Source organism: Corvus kubaryi, unplaced genomic scaffold (genome assembly GCF_017639235.1).
Source record: "Corvus kubaryi isolate FWS band 111438036 unplaced genomic scaffold, C.kubaryi_AGA036_p1.0 138, whole genome shotgun sequence".
NCBI classification, from domain to species: Eukaryota; Metazoa; Chordata; class Aves; order Passeriformes; family Corvidae; genus Corvus; species Corvus kubaryi.
Window position 1 is genome coordinate 239,624 of NW_024580672.1, and position 17,623 is coordinate 257,246.

The 17,623-nt window shown below is 40.6% G+C and overlaps 1 protein-coding gene across 9 annotated transcripts in view; it reads right to left on the reverse strand.

The window, feature by feature from the left end:
- Positions 1-17,623, reverse strand: part of ZMIZ1 (zinc finger MIZ-type containing 1) — a 294,507-nt gene that overhangs the window by 74,297 nt on the left and 202,587 nt on the right. The window contains exon 1 of one of the 9 annotated variants that reach the window (XM_042018529.1): positions 17,060-17,203. The exons of 7 other annotated variants lie outside the window; for them this stretch is intronic. The gene's annotated coding sequence lies outside the window, so the exon portion shown is untranslated. Of the gene's footprint in view, positions 1-16,473; positions 16,712-17,059; positions 17,204-17,623 lie in introns of those variants that run through there. One more of the 9 variants, XM_042018530.1, reaches the window with a different exon arrangement.

Here is a 17,623-nt window from a genome sequence, read left to right on the forward strand (position 1 = left end):
ATACAAAGCACTGGAGCAGTGCATTTTAAATCAATCTGTTCATCCTAGGCAATATGTATACTGGGACAATTATTTGTTTTTGTTTCTCCAACGTTTAGTCACCATAAAAACCCTCTATAGAAAAACAGCTTGTGCTTTATAGTTCTAATGAAGCTCACAAAAAATTAATAGAATGTGAAGAAGGAAACACGATGATGCACAGAGATCATATGGCCAAAAGACAAGAAGTATGTGCAGGTCACATTGATAATATGCTTATCTTATGTTTGCATCGAAGGCAGCATTTGAAACCTAAAGGCTGAATTATAAAATGCATATCAGGGGTTAGCTATCTAAAATGCACATGAATTGCAGAGAATGTATTCAAGTTTCTATATTCTAGGGAACGGGAGAAACAAGTACAAGAAAATGAACTCCCCTGGTGAAATCTTGAGTGTGCTCAGAAGAATGGCGAAACCAACATCAATTGCTGCAAGGATAGGATTTCATCTGTTAAAAATTCCATTTACTTTTCTAGGGCCATGGATGTTGACCTTGCCCTCTCCATCACATGACAACAACCCTTTGGTTTCTGGGGAGAGTCGAAGTTTCAGACCTGTGTCAGGCTTTCAGCCCCACTCCGCACCTCCAGGCCCACATGAAAACGCTTCCCATGGTGGGCATTAGGACTTGAGCAGGCCACTCAACCACTGCAGCTCATCAAGGTGGATAGACCAGTGCAGAGCTTACTCCTGTCCCTTACCCTGGAAAACCCAAGTGGGTTATAAAGGAGACAATCCTGCAAATTTGCTATAGAGTCTTCTCAGCTCACCTGGGATTTCCCTATATTCTCCCAGCAAACTTACATAGGATTGCTCTTTCAAAATCGTCTTGAATTGGGCCAGTAGAACTATTTTCTGTCTTCTTAGCAACAAATGCCAAGGTTGCTAAGGTTTGCTTAGGCTAAATTGTGTTCCGATGTCTTACTTATGATGCACTACTTCCTCCTGGTACCTTAAGAAGTGTAAATACACAAGCAGCAGCAACAAATCAGATTAAAAACAGTATTGGAGAATGCAGTTCAGAACTGTGTTTGATTCATAAATCCTTAGCTTACAATATCAATGTGAGAATCAAACTCTGATAAGCAATTCTAAAAAGGCTTTTTTAAGGTTCCTCATTTATCCTTGTTAATCTTAAGACTGCCTGTTCTAAAACACATTATGAGAATAGGAAACTATTGTGAACTGATGTTCATTAACACCAAAGGGTGGGGAATAAAGAAATCAGGTGCAGGTGGCAAATAATGAGAATCCCATTCACGTTTAAGAGCTGTGTTTGTTCATAACTAGATGTGGTAGACTGCTGACTAGGAAAAGGAAGAAGATGATCAGACATAATAGTAGGCGTTGTTTTCAAAGATGCTCTTCTCTAAAAAAACAATAACCTTCTAAAATTCACAATTCAGGATAAAATTGAAAACAAAGAACTCCTCCCTGACAGGGGAAACTACATCTCTCCACTGCATACACTGACACATTCCCAATATCTTTTTGAATAAAGTATGTGCAACTCAACAATATATCTTGCTATAAAGTATCTGTCTACATGATTACATTCCAGCTACCATTTCTCTGTAATTTAATGCTAATTCCTTCATGTTTATATTTGATGCTTTTAATACTATTGTTTTCTAAGGCATTTCAAAAAAATATTTACCTCAATGAGTCTGTACGGATGGAATTAAATTAAACAAAACAAAAACAGTTGCATGAGCCTCTCTGCTGTCGACACTGACTAGCCTGTCTACAAAACTAATCTGCAACACTCCTCAAGTATATTAGTAAGCAACAGGCAAGTTGCTAAGCTCAAAAAGGATGCAATTACAAACACTAATGAGTCATAAGAAGACAGATAGAAAGTAAAATTGTAAGTTGATTAAAGATACCCTTCCATTGACAGGAACAGTGAAAACAACTGTGCAGCATGTACTAACCCACAAACTGGTTAAGACTACTGGTGTCAAGATCAATCATTTGAGTCTTGTTCCAAATCATTCTTCTGCTTATGCCATTTCGCTATTTACATCTGTCCTAACTATTATATACCTGTTTATTTAAAGAAAAAGAGCATATGGCGCTAGACACACTGAGACAGCAAATGCAGACTAATGGGTACAGCTGTCACGCAGCAAAGTCAGGCAGGTACAACCGCCCATCTGCCTTTGCGCACACAGCAACCAGAACATTGACCAGCCCCTTCCCTGAGCAAGAGAGAAATCTTGAAAACCTGCGCTCAAAATTGAGACAAAATGCTGGTATCTCTTTGTACACCAGTTCTTCATAGGTTTTGTTAGCTGAACTTTTCAAAGTAAGTCATAAACACTCTTGGCAAGTATAAGCTTGTAAAGCAAAAAGCACGTCTGAACTTCACTATTGCTACTGCACACTTTATTTTCCCTTCACTTGTACCTAATATCTTCTTCAACTTAAGGAGTTCTTCCTCAGCCTAACATCAGATTCAGGTGTGTTGCCTGCCACTGTTGGAATATTGGCCTTTTGTTCCTGTGCTCGTGGACTTCAGCTATCCTTCTTATGTTTTGGATGTTACAACTCTTCAGCTGCCTTTATTCTGAAATTGGATTACTAGCAGCAGCTTTAGTTATGCAGCCCAAAAGGAGCACACATCATCTTTCTTGCTGACAGACACAACCTTTCTGCAGAGAGAAAACACACTATCTCTGGGGGAAGGAGTGCAGGGAGAGTCATGTCAGTAAAGCGGCGTGCAGAGATCAGGACCACTACACTGGTTACTTGTAACAGTCCCAGTCCCGAGTGCATTTCACCCAAGCTGAGCTTTTTGTAGGATTGCAGCTGTTAAAGTGTTGCCTGAACTTACATTATCCCACTTTCTCTGTTCCAATGGAAACAGAAACTTTTAGTAGTCATTAATAGAAATTAAAGAATTCAGTTTGTGATTAACAGCTGAATTCTACAATTACTGAAACCAAATTACTGAATTGTTTTTACTTTAAATTTTTACTGCAATAAACCAGCATGCAGATGAAAACACAATTCATTTTCAAATGGAAAAACTACCTAGAGCAATATAATCAAAGTAACCTGCACTGTGGCCTGCTGCCTGCACGTACACAGTGCACAGGAGCAGGTGAGAACTGACACATGTTACACTTCTGAGTTCAGCACAGGCTTCCTCAGGTAGGGAAAGGACACTGTTCTGCCAACAAGCTCCACATGGGAACCAGTTTTAGCCCCACCTTGGGTAAGACACTGGATTCACTGAACTATAACATCAACAGTCAATTCCTGCTGGATTAACAAGATATTCAGAGAGGCTAAACATGAAATTCCAGAAAAGTGATTATCAAATGCTAGAAATAATTATCACACCTAAAGTGCTAGAATATGGAGAGATGTCTCATGTTATTGTCATTTGATCCAAAATACTGGTCTATTTGTCAAAACCTAAAAGATAAGGAAAAAAAGAAAAGAAGCAATCACATTTCTACAGAAGCAAATCAACACGGAAAAAGAAGACCATCAGCAATACTATCTTTACACAGCTCTTTCAAACACAGTTAAAGACCATTTGGCTGGAAAAAATGGACCACATCAATTTTGGTGTAAAAGGCATAACTGCATTTTAATTCATTTACAAAAAGCTTACAGATGTGGTTTAGACAGGAGTTGCTCAAGTTGCAAATATGCCTTGCTCTGGCAAGTCTCAATTTTTTTCCAAAGGGTAGGTCACTGCACAGAAGGACAAAAAAAAGAAAAACCAACCAAGCAGCCTTGGGAATACATGAAAAACACTTTTCACTCAGAGCTGGAACTGAATATTTTTATACTGAAACCAGGCTAAACTGCTTCTTCAGGAAATTATCAAAGGCAAGAAAGCTGAGGTTACTGAAAGAAAAAGAGGGGTTGGGGATGCATTTGGTCAAGAGTTTTGGGCAACTGTAAATTCAGTGAATATGAAAGATGTTGCTGTCAATAAAGTCAAACCCACTTAAATTGAGTTAATAATTTTTTTGATAGTCCTTTGAACCTGAAACTCAGGATGAAACTCAGGATGGGATCAAGTCCTCCTGGACTGAAACCTATGAATTACATACAGGTCTGTGCCAGACTGATCCTAAAAACCCCTGTCAAGGAGTAAAGCTGTATTTATGTATTTCCATAATGCTCAGAAGACTCTCTTGAGTGAGTAACATTTTGGTGTAGTTCAAGTGATTGCCAGTCTTTTTAAAAGCCAGACTTTCTTTCTCCCTACAGAATTTGTAGAAAAGGCAGGTTTACCATTATTCATGGATGATCCATGAGAAAGAAAAATGATGCTACGGGCAAGGCAACTGTTTCAGAGAGATATACTGAAGTATATCTGGGAGACACTCTTCGGAAATAAATTTGTTAGAAAACACACCTTAACAACCTTGTATGTTACCATTTTCATGGTAACAACGCTGACTAACAAAACACACGGTCCCAGTCTGTATGCACAGTATCAGACAGCAACAGAGCATTGGCCAGAAAACAGCACCTAGTGAAAACGTTAGAAAATTCAAACAAGCAGGAAGAGATAGTTACTTCCAGGAGCATGACTCTTGCCTCTTCCATTCCTTGTGACCATTTCCATGGATATTCTGCCAGCACAACAGCCCTCAAAAAGTTTGATTTGTGCACCTACTGTAAATATGGTTTGTATCAGCAAAGAAAAGTGATCTTGCTACTTTATAGCTTATACTGATTCCTTGAGTGAAACAAGCAGCATCAGCAAAACACCATTTTTATTGTAGAACTATACCTATTCTAGCATTTTTGCCTGTGTTGAGGGTTGTAAATAAGCGCAGTCCTTAATGGCATTTCCACGCACACACAAGTTTTACATGCAGATCTTGCTCCAAGTGATCTCATCCTCACTCCACAAAACTCCTTATCATTTGTACCTTAACGTATTTCCTCTAGGTTTCAGAGAAATCACTGAAATCAAGTAATAAACTATCTCCAAAAAAGTACATGCCTTTCACATCACATAAAATGGAAATTCAGTGGAGGGCAGATAAATTTTCAGAGCTCAGTCTATAAAAAGGGAAGCATATGCAGTTCTGTGGAAAAATGTGAAGGAGTGGTGTAAGGCAGGCAGAAGTTACCAGTCCAATGGCTAATTTCTAGTGATTGAAGTTTAACTTGAATTTATGGTGTCAGTAATTCTGTAACTATAAGAGAATTGTTGACGTGGTAGCCTTTTCTTTCCCTCCATTTTTCCTCTTTTCCCTTATTTACAGGTGTGTTAAATCAGAACACAGGTCTATTCTATTTCCTGCACAGATGGAGCTATCTTCCTGCTTTTAAGAGAGAAATTACTGTTACTGGAAGAAATCTGATTACAGATTATTTCACTGCTTGAGTCACTACTTGTATGTAGATGTTACTACTCATGCAGTATGAACATAATCTTCAATCTCTAGAGTAATTATGAAGAAAAAGGAGAGTTAAGGACAGACCACAAATATCTTGATCATCAATGAAATCTGCAGGAGAAGCTTCTGGAGAGAACCACTTAGATATTTTTTCCCCTCTTGGATCCTTTGATTCATCCAACACTGATCTCAAAACAGATGACAAAAACAATGAAAATACATATGGGAAAACTCAGCTGTAGACTCCAGTTTTAGATGGTGACAACTGGTAGCATTTCTTTAAAATGCCTCAGTCTGTTAACAATCTAAAGCCCTCTGAAGAAGACTTTGAAAAATTTGCCAAATACTATGAGTGAAATTGTACAACAGCTTGAAATGGCATTAATTAGAAGGGTGGTTCATGGTGGTTCCATTGATAGAAAATTGAGAGCCACAATCAGCCTTCGGTTTAAAGGTAACAAGCACTATCTAAAGCAAGATTTTAGAAAAATTATCGGCTGTTTGACAGGCTTTGTGAAGATCAACAAATACAGAGACACTTCAGTGTAAAGACAATGAATAATAAATATTACTTTCACACTAAGACATTAACTTCCATATTGCAGTCAGACAGACATTTTGACAGTCAAAATACTGCACAAACACAGGCACAGAAGCAAAATGTTAGGGGAAAGTGCTGTTATGTAAACACAGAGCTGAAAGTAGGCAGAACTGAGCTGCAGAGGCAATACTCAGGCTACTACTTAGGACTCCACTGAAACAAGAAATGTTGAACTCTCATACACACACAATTGTTTTATGATCAGCCTCTGCTTCATTCAAATAAATTCCCTCATTTCAATCTGCCTTGGGTCACCCTGATGCCTTTTGCAATTTGTACATCCTTGAAACTGATGAGATGGCTGGAAAATCAAATGCCTATTTCAAGTGAAGTGTCTGTCACCCATTATTTCGAATGACTCGGCCTAAGTCTGAGTGTTCATATGGGTTAGGCACGTGTGCTCTCACTCAGGAGACATACAACTGAGAAGCAGGATGCTCAAAGTAAACAAACTGGAAACAGAAACCATTGCAACTGGGAATCAACACTGAGGATTAAGTAACTTATACATGACAGAGGTCCCATTATTCAGTGCATCAGCTTTGCTTCGCTTGACACCAAGAAGAACACAGCAGAGAATCAGGACTGGTGAATCTGGCCACTGTGGAAAGCTGCTTGTCTGACTGCATAAACTGTTTTCCTTGCTGTTTACTAAAAATTTATTTAAAAATAGGTATCTGATGTCTTTTCAATCCAGCTAAAGAAACCACAGTAAGTACTGAAAGAAGACATTCATTGCTGCTCCTTCTTTTCACACCATTGTCACATCTTTGCCATGACAGTAGAAATAACAACAGTTCAGGTCCTTCCTCTTAGAACAGCTAGACAACCCTTAAAACATTAATTTCCCAGGAGGCAGAAAGAATCCCAAATTTTCATGAACAGGCAGTTGCTGCCTGAGATGGGTCCTTCTCCCCTCCCTCCACTAAGAAACAACTGTAATCTACTTTTCACCCTTCCAAAATGCTGTGGACAATTTCATTCAGAAAGAACAGTCATTCACGTCTCACACTCATATCCCAAGACAAGCACAGAAAAAATAGAAATACCTCTCTTGCTACCACAGGCTCATCATTTTTGCATCTGCTAGCAACAACTGATGAGATCATTCACTGGACTGTCACCAAGTAAAAATATTAGCCATCAATACACTCAAGTTCTTGGATCAGAAGAGACAGCCTACCTCATCACACCAAGCCTGATGACTGGTTTCATTCCTACATCTCCATTTCTTCTGCTTAGTAGTAGCTGTCCTGGGAGGTTCTTGAGATTTGTACACCAAAAAAGAGAAATACACCTGTAGGAAGGTCAGGATTTCAGAGCATTCCAACTCAGGATTTAGTACTGAGTGCAATTGCTCTAAAAAATGTAACAGGAGTTACTTTTTGTGGGGGATGGGTATTTGTCTATTTGTCCTCCTTACTCAAGAGGCCAATTTATTTCAGATCTATCCCAATTAATGTCACCTCAGAAAACCTAAACTATTTTTAAAAATTAATTTTATTTATGGGGCTAATGCCTGCATGCAGTTTAGCAGCAGGAAACACTTTTTTTTTTACCTTGCTTGATTATGCTATATGAGAAGAGTGAAAATGTAAAAAACCCCAAAACTGCTGCAATAAAAGGGCTTTTCCTTGCAAAAGAAATGGCTGCTGTGTGTTTCCCTCTATCACTTATGTAATAAGTCTCAAACAAGACAGCATTTTATTTGCTTTATTTTGGAATAGCATTTTATTGGCTTTATTCTCTTTCCTCACCTTGCATCACCCTGCTGGAGGTAAGAAATGGAGTCAGCATGGCACTACTTCAGAAGCCAAAGTTGCATCACTCCTCAAAAACAAAACTGTGTTAAAAATGTGCAGTAACTTAAAGAAAGGGCTCACATACAACCAATTCACAAGGACAGGAAACTGCTATGAAGCGAGGCTCAGGAATCAGGCTCAGATAAGGTGACTTGCCAAAGGTGGCTCCAGGCTGCGTGTGACACGCTCGAACTGCCTCCTCTACGGCATGTTTCAATTTCTATTAGATATGATACACGTAGTATCTCTCTGCTAATTAACTTGAGGTGTTAATGACCACCAGGCACTGTGTCACAATCATAGGAAAACCACTAAAGTGCTACAAAATTACTTTCAGCATTTTCACAGGTAACTGAAAACTAACTAGTAAAAGGTAAACCATCTCAAAATCCAGTACTATCCTCTGCTCAGGATAAAGCACAAAGGCGGTAAATAAGAGTAACTGCAGTATTACTGTCCTTCCCACACTCACTCTGCAGAGGACATTCATTTCCAGAGGTGTCAGTTCAGCACCTTCTGTGAGCACTTTGTTGAGCCCAACCTCCTTCAAAGCAAGCCTGACATTGCCTCCTGACTTGTGCCAGCCCTCTGCACACTGACTAAGGCACATAACAAAGTATCCTTATTCCCTTACTTAAAGGAACAAGTTCCCACAGAAATATCTGCAGAGTTTAATCTACAAGTGCAAGAGAGTGAAAAAAAAAAAAAAAAAGGTGTCTGGGACAGAACTGAAGAGACTCCTCATAAAGATGCCAAAGAAATAAATTTTTTTCCTCTCTTTGTCCACCCCCAGTTCTAGAAGTATTAATAGGAAGTAAAAACAAAACAAGCAAGTAAAACCACTTCAACCAGGTCAAATGCGTGTTGAAGCGAAGGTAAGAAACCACTTAAAGCTCTCACAGGATTATAAGCCCCTTTGACAGGTCTGATAATTTTAAAGGCCTAATTCCATTACAGTATCTGGCAGCCTGCAAGGGCACATTTTACTAACCACAGGCCACCAGGTCATAATAGATGTTGACAGAAAACATTAAAGGTTAAGTAGATGTAAGACCATAAAACATTGGAAGCTGCACAGTGCCAGCAGTGTTAACTAGCAACCATGGAGCTGTTTGAGATGAGAAAAAAATGGTTGAGTCTTGTCCCCACCTGCAGTCTCAGGCAGCCCTAGCAGAATCAGATGGCCAAGATGGCCAGCACAGGCCATGCTCCCATGACATGAAAATCCTTTTGGCTGTGTCAAAGTCCAAATTTCCTATCTTACCTAAACCTCAGAGTGCAAGATCAAATTAATTGAACTTCAGAAAACATAGCCACACAATAGATTTCGCTAGTCCTCTTCATCTGGCAAACACAGTGAGCAGCTGCAGCTGGCAGCAGTGGTCGTGCCATGGAGCAGCAGGGCTGGAGGCATCCTGGCAGCTGAGGTCAGGCAACCTGCAATTGCCTCTGTGCAACAGTGGTGCACTCTTGACATGGAAAAGTAGTGCTCAGATTCTTACTGTGATGAAGATCTAAGCCAGCAGTTAAAACTATTTAGCAAGAAACAATAATTTTGCCTTCAATACCCCACAAAACTTACTCAAGCACCACAAGGTAACCACTGCAGATGGCAATGCTCACTTCAACTTCCCCTGAGAGTATGCAACTTACACATGCAGTTAAAACTCCAACGTGTAATTTGGATTGCTCACTCTTGAAAGGTGCCTAGATACAACAATGGCCATAATCACAGAGTTAATCTTATTTCAGCCACTAAATATGAAATCTAATATTTGACATTCCAAACTAGCGGAAAGGAAGGTAGTGCACAGATCATTGCCTGTGTGCATGGAAGAGGCTTGAAAGCTGCTCTCTTCTGCATACTGTCTTTCTACAAGGCACTATGAGAATATACACAAATCTGCTTTTTCTCTTCTCTGTGCAGAAGTGCTCCCCCGAATGACATCTATCTGGATAATAAATTGCCAATACCAACAACAATTAAATTAGAAGCAGTTCAATATGTAAGGGGGTGGGAGCTGACTACTGACCAAATCTGACATACAAATAGCCTGCTAATTTGTCAGCAAGCCAAAATAAATGGAATGGGCTGGCTACAGGTGCAGGTAAACGCCTCAGAAATAGACATCAATAAATCATTTAGCTCTCTATAACGTTTTAGATTACAGTCATTTAACAAGAAGGACATTTTTGCCTTTGCAACATGATTCATGAGTGCTTCAAGCGAGTCATTTAGAGTCAGCACTTAAGATGGGACTTTAAAACTTCCATTTTTTGATCTCCTATAACCTACTCTTAACTTAGCAAAAATTATAAACTGTATCTTCTGTTCTGCTTATCGCAAAATACAAAATCTGAGATTATGGGGTATTGCACACTAACAATCAACTAACTCTCCAAAGTCCCAAACTCTCTCTGTGAGAGAATTACTCTCCCTGGTATTTTTTGCAGATGTAGAGACAAAGAGGAAGTTTGCTGAATGTCAGGCAAGGCAGACAGTCAACATCCTAATCTTACTAGATGTGTCTCCATAGAAGGATGGAAAGAGTGGGTTATCACATATTAAATGTGTTCCTTACAAGTAAAAATCCCTTGGTCCTCATAATTTTCCATCTCAAGTACTTCTTCAAAAATCCAGCCTGCGAATAACTGTTCTGTCTGCTCAAAGACCATCGGTGGGGCTGTGATTCTATCAAAATGATACAAGGTGTAACAAACAATAACAGACAGAAGCTTAACTGCATGTTATAAAGAAGGTCAGTCTTGTACTAAAACCAGAAACACAAAATACACAAGGACCATCTATGCTTCTATTCTGCAAAGATCTTAAAAGTAGATTTACAAGTTGTAAAGTAATTTAGTAAAAAAATGTAAATCTTCTGTTCCTAATGGACTAAGACTATATATAAACTTGCATGAATGTTTCTGCTTCTAACCTGATTCTACGGCAGCTTTGGTCTAATGAAGCATACTTCTTGACAGACACAAATTACTTCAAGGACCTCCCACGTAAATCAGCCAATTAAGGAATTATAGTATTTCAACCCCAAGGAATAGTTAGAAAACATATATAGCCATTTGGAAAGTGGGCTGAAACGGGCCATTTAACAGTACTTGTCTATGTGCAAGACGACTGGTTTCTAAGTTTCTTCCAGACTAACCTCCCAATTGCCCTGTTGCTAGAAAAACGTAGGAATGCAAAGGCATATGAGAACATGAAGAACTGGTGGTTATTTCTAAAAATATGGCATTTTCTTACACCTAGCATAGGAGGAGTTCTTACACACAACTTCACATGACAGCCATGCACACTGCCGAACACGCATTGAAAATTAGAGCTAACAGCCAAATGAGGACAGAACCCCAGTTGAACACCATAGTTCACTAAGGTGCTCCAAAAGGTACTGAAAAACACAACCAGTGTGACACAATTCTGCAGAATATCTGTCTGAGTGGGAAATCTGGAGTTAAAACTACTGACAGCAGCAAAATGAGAAGGCTGAGAAGTATCCGCAGCAGACCCCGTTAACAGAACCAGGGAGACCTACAAGCTGCTCAAGGCAGTCAAGTAACAGCCTGTGATCAATAGAAGCAAATACTGCTGGCAGATCAAGCAGGATCAAGACTACATAAGCCACTGCAATCTGTATGAATAAGTAAATCATGACAGGCTCCTCTGAAAGCCATGCGGTTAGGATGATGCTTGAAAACCTCAACTTTCTGAAACAGTTGGATAGGGTCAGTAGATAAGACAGTAAAAGTACTGTTAACACCCTTCTTTCAAGTCTGGCCTAGAATATGGATAAGTAAGTAGCACTAAGTGGCGAAACACCCCCCCTCCCCCAGTATTTTTTCTTTTCCTACTACATACTAATGCGAAAACAAGGTTGTTAATAAATGTTAAATATATTAAACCAAAAAAGAAAACACCTGGTCAGTAAAACTGGTTAGCATAGCTAACTGAGAACTGAAGGGAGTCCTGTGACAAACTCCTGTTAGCTCTCCCTGCTACCTTCTTAGGCTTGACTAAGAAAAGGTAGCCAAGAATAAGTAGAAGAGTGCTTTCTATGAGAATCCCAGTTCTTCCCATCTGCCCTAATTCTGCTTCTACTGAAGCTCTACTCGCTTTATTTGTAACTAAGTTAGGTCTGAATGATTTTGAAAATCCAGTACAAGTAGTTTCAATGATGAGATCATGACAGAATGAACCTCTCCAGGTACAATAACACTATACTCAAATAGCATTCTAACAAGCTTGTATAAACCAACAATTGTGGGATTTTGTCTGCTTCCAGGATGTCAACAAAGACAGTGAGTCCAGCCTGCCTGCCTCCTGAAATCTAATTTAATAGACGCAAGGGGCACTGAGGAGGGACAAAGAGCACCAACTACTTACAACAAAATGCAGTTTGAGGACTAGAAGTTTATAAACAAACATTAAGGGTTATTCATCAAACTGTTGAGAGCTGTACTTCAATTATAATAAACAACAAGAATTAGGAGCTTAGCTGGCTGTCTGAACATTTTATTGGTATTAATAAAAGACAACTGAGAACAAAATTAACTTTTTTTTATGAAATAGGTAAAACTGTCATTGGTTGCACTGGATTACTGTCAACAGAATGATCCCCAACTAAGTCTCAGGATTAGTAACACACTCCAGAGAATGCAAGATATTTAAGAATGATCCAGGTCAAGAACTGAAGAAATGTATAGTATTTATTAGAGGTGGGCTGAGTGGCAGTCTTCCACACTACTGAAGTAATTATTGTCCCAATGTCACTAATTTTTTTTTATAACTACACTTTGTCTTGATTTTAAGGAGAAAATTCTTCAAGCAACTTCCAATTAACAATAGAAATAAAAAACCTGTCTGTGTTCTTTCTGGGTTTCTCTTGCTTCCTTACTGAATTGTCAGTGAAAGCCAGACTGGCTGGCTGCTTTCTCCCTCGTGATGAATGGATACGCACTCTTCCCCATGCCTTGAAAGCCATTACTGCTTTGCTTTACTGTGCATTGGTGTACCTCTCATAATTAGTGAAACAGCCACTCCATTTGAAGGCTAGCTCCTCATTTTATGTGCTGCTTTAAAAGGCTTTGTTCAGTAACTTCAAATTGTTCTGATATTGAAGAAGCTGATTTCATAAACCAACTTTTATATACCAAAACATTGTTTTGCTTCAGCATTTTAGAACCAGGTATACCCCATAGGAATTTTGGTTCCTATCCTGCTGTTAGAAGAGCCAAATGATATTAACTTAATATATTCTTTCAAGAGTGTTAACTTTTAGCTATTTTTAATTAATTTTTTTGTTTGTTTTGGTTACTTCAAAGAAACAATCAGTAACACCACACTACAGTGAAACAGATGTCATGTCTAGTGGTTTTTTTTCACAGAACTTTCTGGTTTCTTCTGGAAAGGCAGTACAAGGAAAACAAACTCCAGGAAATTTAGCGGACAGGCAGTGGCGTCATTGATTTTTTTAAAACCCCTCCAGATATGTCTCTGTTGTATCCCACAAGGTACCAGAGGTAGCGAACCATCCTCTCGGCCTGCACAGCTGTCCACACGCCAGCAAGGCTTCTGAGACTTCGCTTAGATCACCCAGCTCTACCTTGCATAGCTCTGAACTACAGTGCAGCAATAGCTGAGCAATGCTGGGAGGAAGCCACTTCTCCTCACTTTTTTTTTCCTTGAGCAAAAACATTGCTGTCCAGCTGCTTACAAGCAGTTTCATGGCAGTCTATAAGGAGCAGCTTCTTCTGTTTGTTCCACCCAACAGAAAACAGAAGTTCCCCTTGCCAGAGCAGCCCCAGAGGAAGATATTTCCTGTGGCACTATCTGTTCTCAAACTGAGAGGAACCAAACCAGAGAGCATCTTCACTGACATCTCTGGAACATCATTTTAACAATGTTCCACATGATAATGTTTTGGGTTTATTTGTTTTCTGCTGGTTAGCTCCTTCCCTGATTAACTCTTTTGATATTATTTAATATAATCTACAGTCTACTCTTTTGTTATATGAGAAAAAAAGTTACAATTGTACAATCCCCTAGTGTGACAGTTTCCTGTTGGCTTCACTCTAATGATTTTTGGTTTCTGTTGATCAGCAATATCCCTTTTGCTGGTGTAATTGTCATGAGAAAGCAGCCTCGCATTGTCACAGTCCCAGTGACAACTGAGGACAACGCGGGCACTTTTGTGTCCTCAGCTTACCTCATGACATAGAAAAACACTATTCTCTTGTCTTAGTTACACATCTTGTAATTGCAGGGGCTTGGGGCATTGGTTTCAGAGACTCTCTCGAACTAATTGCTGTAGTAACTCTTACGGCAACAGCAAGCCTGTTTTGCTAGTCTATTCTCTCTAAACTATCTCACTGTAATTAATACAGCACCTGTTACTACAACAACAAATTGTTTATTAATTGAGCCTAAGTATCCTCTATTTTTCTCACATCGTTGGTTTGCATGCTCTGCTTCTTTGCTGTGTAACCAATAGCTGTCCCCTGTCCACTACATGTGGACAAGCTCCCTTGGCTGTTCCTGGAGCATCCATCCAGCATAAGGGCCCCAGAAATAAATGCTACTTTCAGCACAAGTAATACCAAGAGCGCATGTGTTTCACTGAAATATCAACACAGCAACATTTCAGCCAGGATCACAGAGACATTGACATGCACAGAGTTGACATTTGTACCCATTCTACTACTATCTACACAAGATTAAAGGCTTATGACTACGTTTCAAACCTCTCTTATGATCAGTGTTTTCAATTGCTAACATGAAACTGTACCTTGCTCATTCACATGACTTCTTTACTAGTGAAATTTCACTGCATTTGCAAATGTACTTCCCCAGGGATTTTCTGATTGCTCCTCCAGAAAGGGGTAAAGGTGGGGCGGATGGGAATCAAATCTATGTTAAGTAGTTTTTTAAATCAAACTTTGACCATAAATTTGAAACTGAGCCTTTGGTAACACTCCTCTGTTCACGTAAACTGGAGCATGACTGACTGAGTTCTTCTGAAATAAATTTACATAAACCCAAACTTTTGTTCACAAGTTCCATTGCACTTTAGCTGCCATTTCAATTTAAATGCTAAGCAAAAAGAGGAACAAAATTCTGCTAAGCAGATTGGTGACAGCATGGAGGGACATACTTCTGCTCAACTCAGAGGAGCTTCCACTTTTATGCATGATTAGATGCTGATAATTACTTTGTTGCCAATATAACTGTAGTGACTTCTAACTTGAAGAAATACTACAGGAAATATTAGGCAGTGCAGAGCAATTCTAGTTGGATCTTAGTTTTATGTACTTCCATTTCCAAGTAGTGTTTCAGTCACTCTGATTGCTTTTCTTAGGTCACCCCAGCCTAATGACCTGGTTAGCTTAACTTGAGATATGACTTCTTGAAAGAAACTGTCTCCACAATAACTTTTCATTCCAAAATCTACAGATTTGCAGAATTAACATAATCTTCTACAGTATTATGAGCCAAGGTAAGTTGTCATAAATTTGGGTTCAATTTAACCAGTTCACTCCATGAAATGTCTACAGAGAGCTTTTATTTCATCAAAAGATGACAGAAGAGATTTTTATCTGGATCATATAACGGGCTCACCTGAACTCAGGACAAGCAGTTTGCATGACTGAAGTCACAACTTGTTTTGACAGTGGCTTTAGTGGACCCAGAATCACTGATGCTACTTTATGCGAAGTCTATTTTACCTTACACAGCGATTTTACTGATTCAAAGAGCTGTTATCTACAATATGAACCTCTCTTCCCCCAACAGACCGTGCTGTCAATATCTGAATTGCAAACACTGAAGCTGTATAGACCCTTTGCATTTTGTTTTTGGTGTACATTGATATATGCTATTTTATTCAGTTTTTAGATATTATTTGCATTAAGACAACTAACTAAACTAAACAATAAAACCAACGTCCCAAATTCCAGTCCAGCATCACTAGTTTGAAACTTTCTGAAAACTCCTTAAATCATATGCAAATTAAATAACCTTTTTAGTTTTTACACGGGAAAAGAATAAACAGCACACTTGTTACTACTCAACATGAGGGGCAAAAAACTTGTCAGCTGAATACCCGAGACCGTAATTGACACTAATACTACTTTGAGATCTTCTATGAAACCACTTGCCACAGACGTGAGTTCTGCATGGCAAGGTCTTTATAAAGACAGCAAAAATGAAATGGTGGCAGCAGTATTGTCACTGCTGTTTGCAGAACAGCTTGTCACGTTCTGACAGTGCCAGACAGGCTAAAGTTGCAGAAAAGGCCACTGCTAATTGCAGCTGCCTTTTGGTTTCATTACTGCAGATGCAGTAGCAGGCTTGCTGGCGAACGCCCGGGCTGAGCCGCGCGGGCAGGGCGGTGCGAGCCCCGCGCAGCAGCGGCGGCGGCGGCGGGCAGGGCGCGGGGTGCCCGGGCAGGGCAGAGCCGCTGCCATCGCTGACAGCCCCGCGGCCGCTCCCACAATGCACCCGCTCCCGCACCCACTCACGGCGGCACACGGACACATCCGCGCTCGCAGCGCTCACGGGCTCTCCCTGGGGCCAACGCGCACCGACACACGGCCCCGCTCTCACACGCGCGGCCCCCGCCCCCCCGGAACCAACTTACCCCCGAGTTACATCCCATTCACAAGCCTGGGCTTCCTCTGCCGCCCCTCCTCTGCGCGCCAGCCTCTGCTGCTGCAGAGAGGCCACATATGTCTGCAAACACTTCTAGGCAGAAACCAGCCAGTGCAGAACAAAGACAGCCGGGGTTGCCTTCATCTCAGCACAAGGCAGCCAGTAGCTATTTTCAAGCTTGTTCGCTCTCCCCCTCTAAGGGCACCCTGCTCTGTTTCTCCCTCTCTCTCTCCTCTTTGCCTGTCCAGCTACTGCACAACACACATCAATTATTCATTGCTTGTCTCCCGGTTTCCAGGCAAAACCAATCACAGATGGAGTCTTGCTAATGGGCTCATGCCGTACTTGCCAACAGGCTATTTGTGCTCAAGCTACAACCCTCTAGAGACAATAAAGAGAATCAGGTTAAGCTTTAAAACTTCACACGTACGCGAACAGACCTAAAACGGCGATAGACATGTAAGCATCCCTATGACATTGCTCAGGAGTACGTCTTCAGCATACAGCATGGCAGAAGGCTGCTGTAAATCTTCCGAAAGGGTTTTAAGAAAATCAAACACTCAGAAAAATCTCACCTCAGCTGCATGTTACTGATATTGATGGTTCTCTTTTCTGTCTCTAGTGATCCATGTCTTGCTTTCCCATTACACAGAGAGGTATGTCCTCTCATACTCGTGCACGCACGCACACGCGCACACACACACACGCAGCCACAGCCACTTTGCCAGAAGGAAGAGAGAGAAAGAGAGGAGGAAAAAAAAAACCACCCAGGCAGCTCACATTTCAAACTTGCAAGGAGGGGTGGTGCTTAAAACGTTAGGACAAAGCCTCTGTCTCTGGCACCCAGCCAAAATACTGAAATAAATCCCCTCGATCAATTAATTGGAAGCAACACTTGTTCGAGCCCGCGTAACAAACCATTAAGGGCACCGGGGCTGAAAAGTCTTGAGATTTGGGAAATCTAATACCCTTGTTTCCCCCTACCCTGTTTGCTGAATGCTGTTGACTAAATCCATCAAACTAGTCATGCTAATTAGCGTCCAGGGCAGCCTCGGCGGCGGAGCAGCGCCCGGGGCGGGCGGCCCCCGCGGCCGGCAGTTTCCTTCCGGACCGGCCGCCGCCCCGCGCCGCGCGGGAGG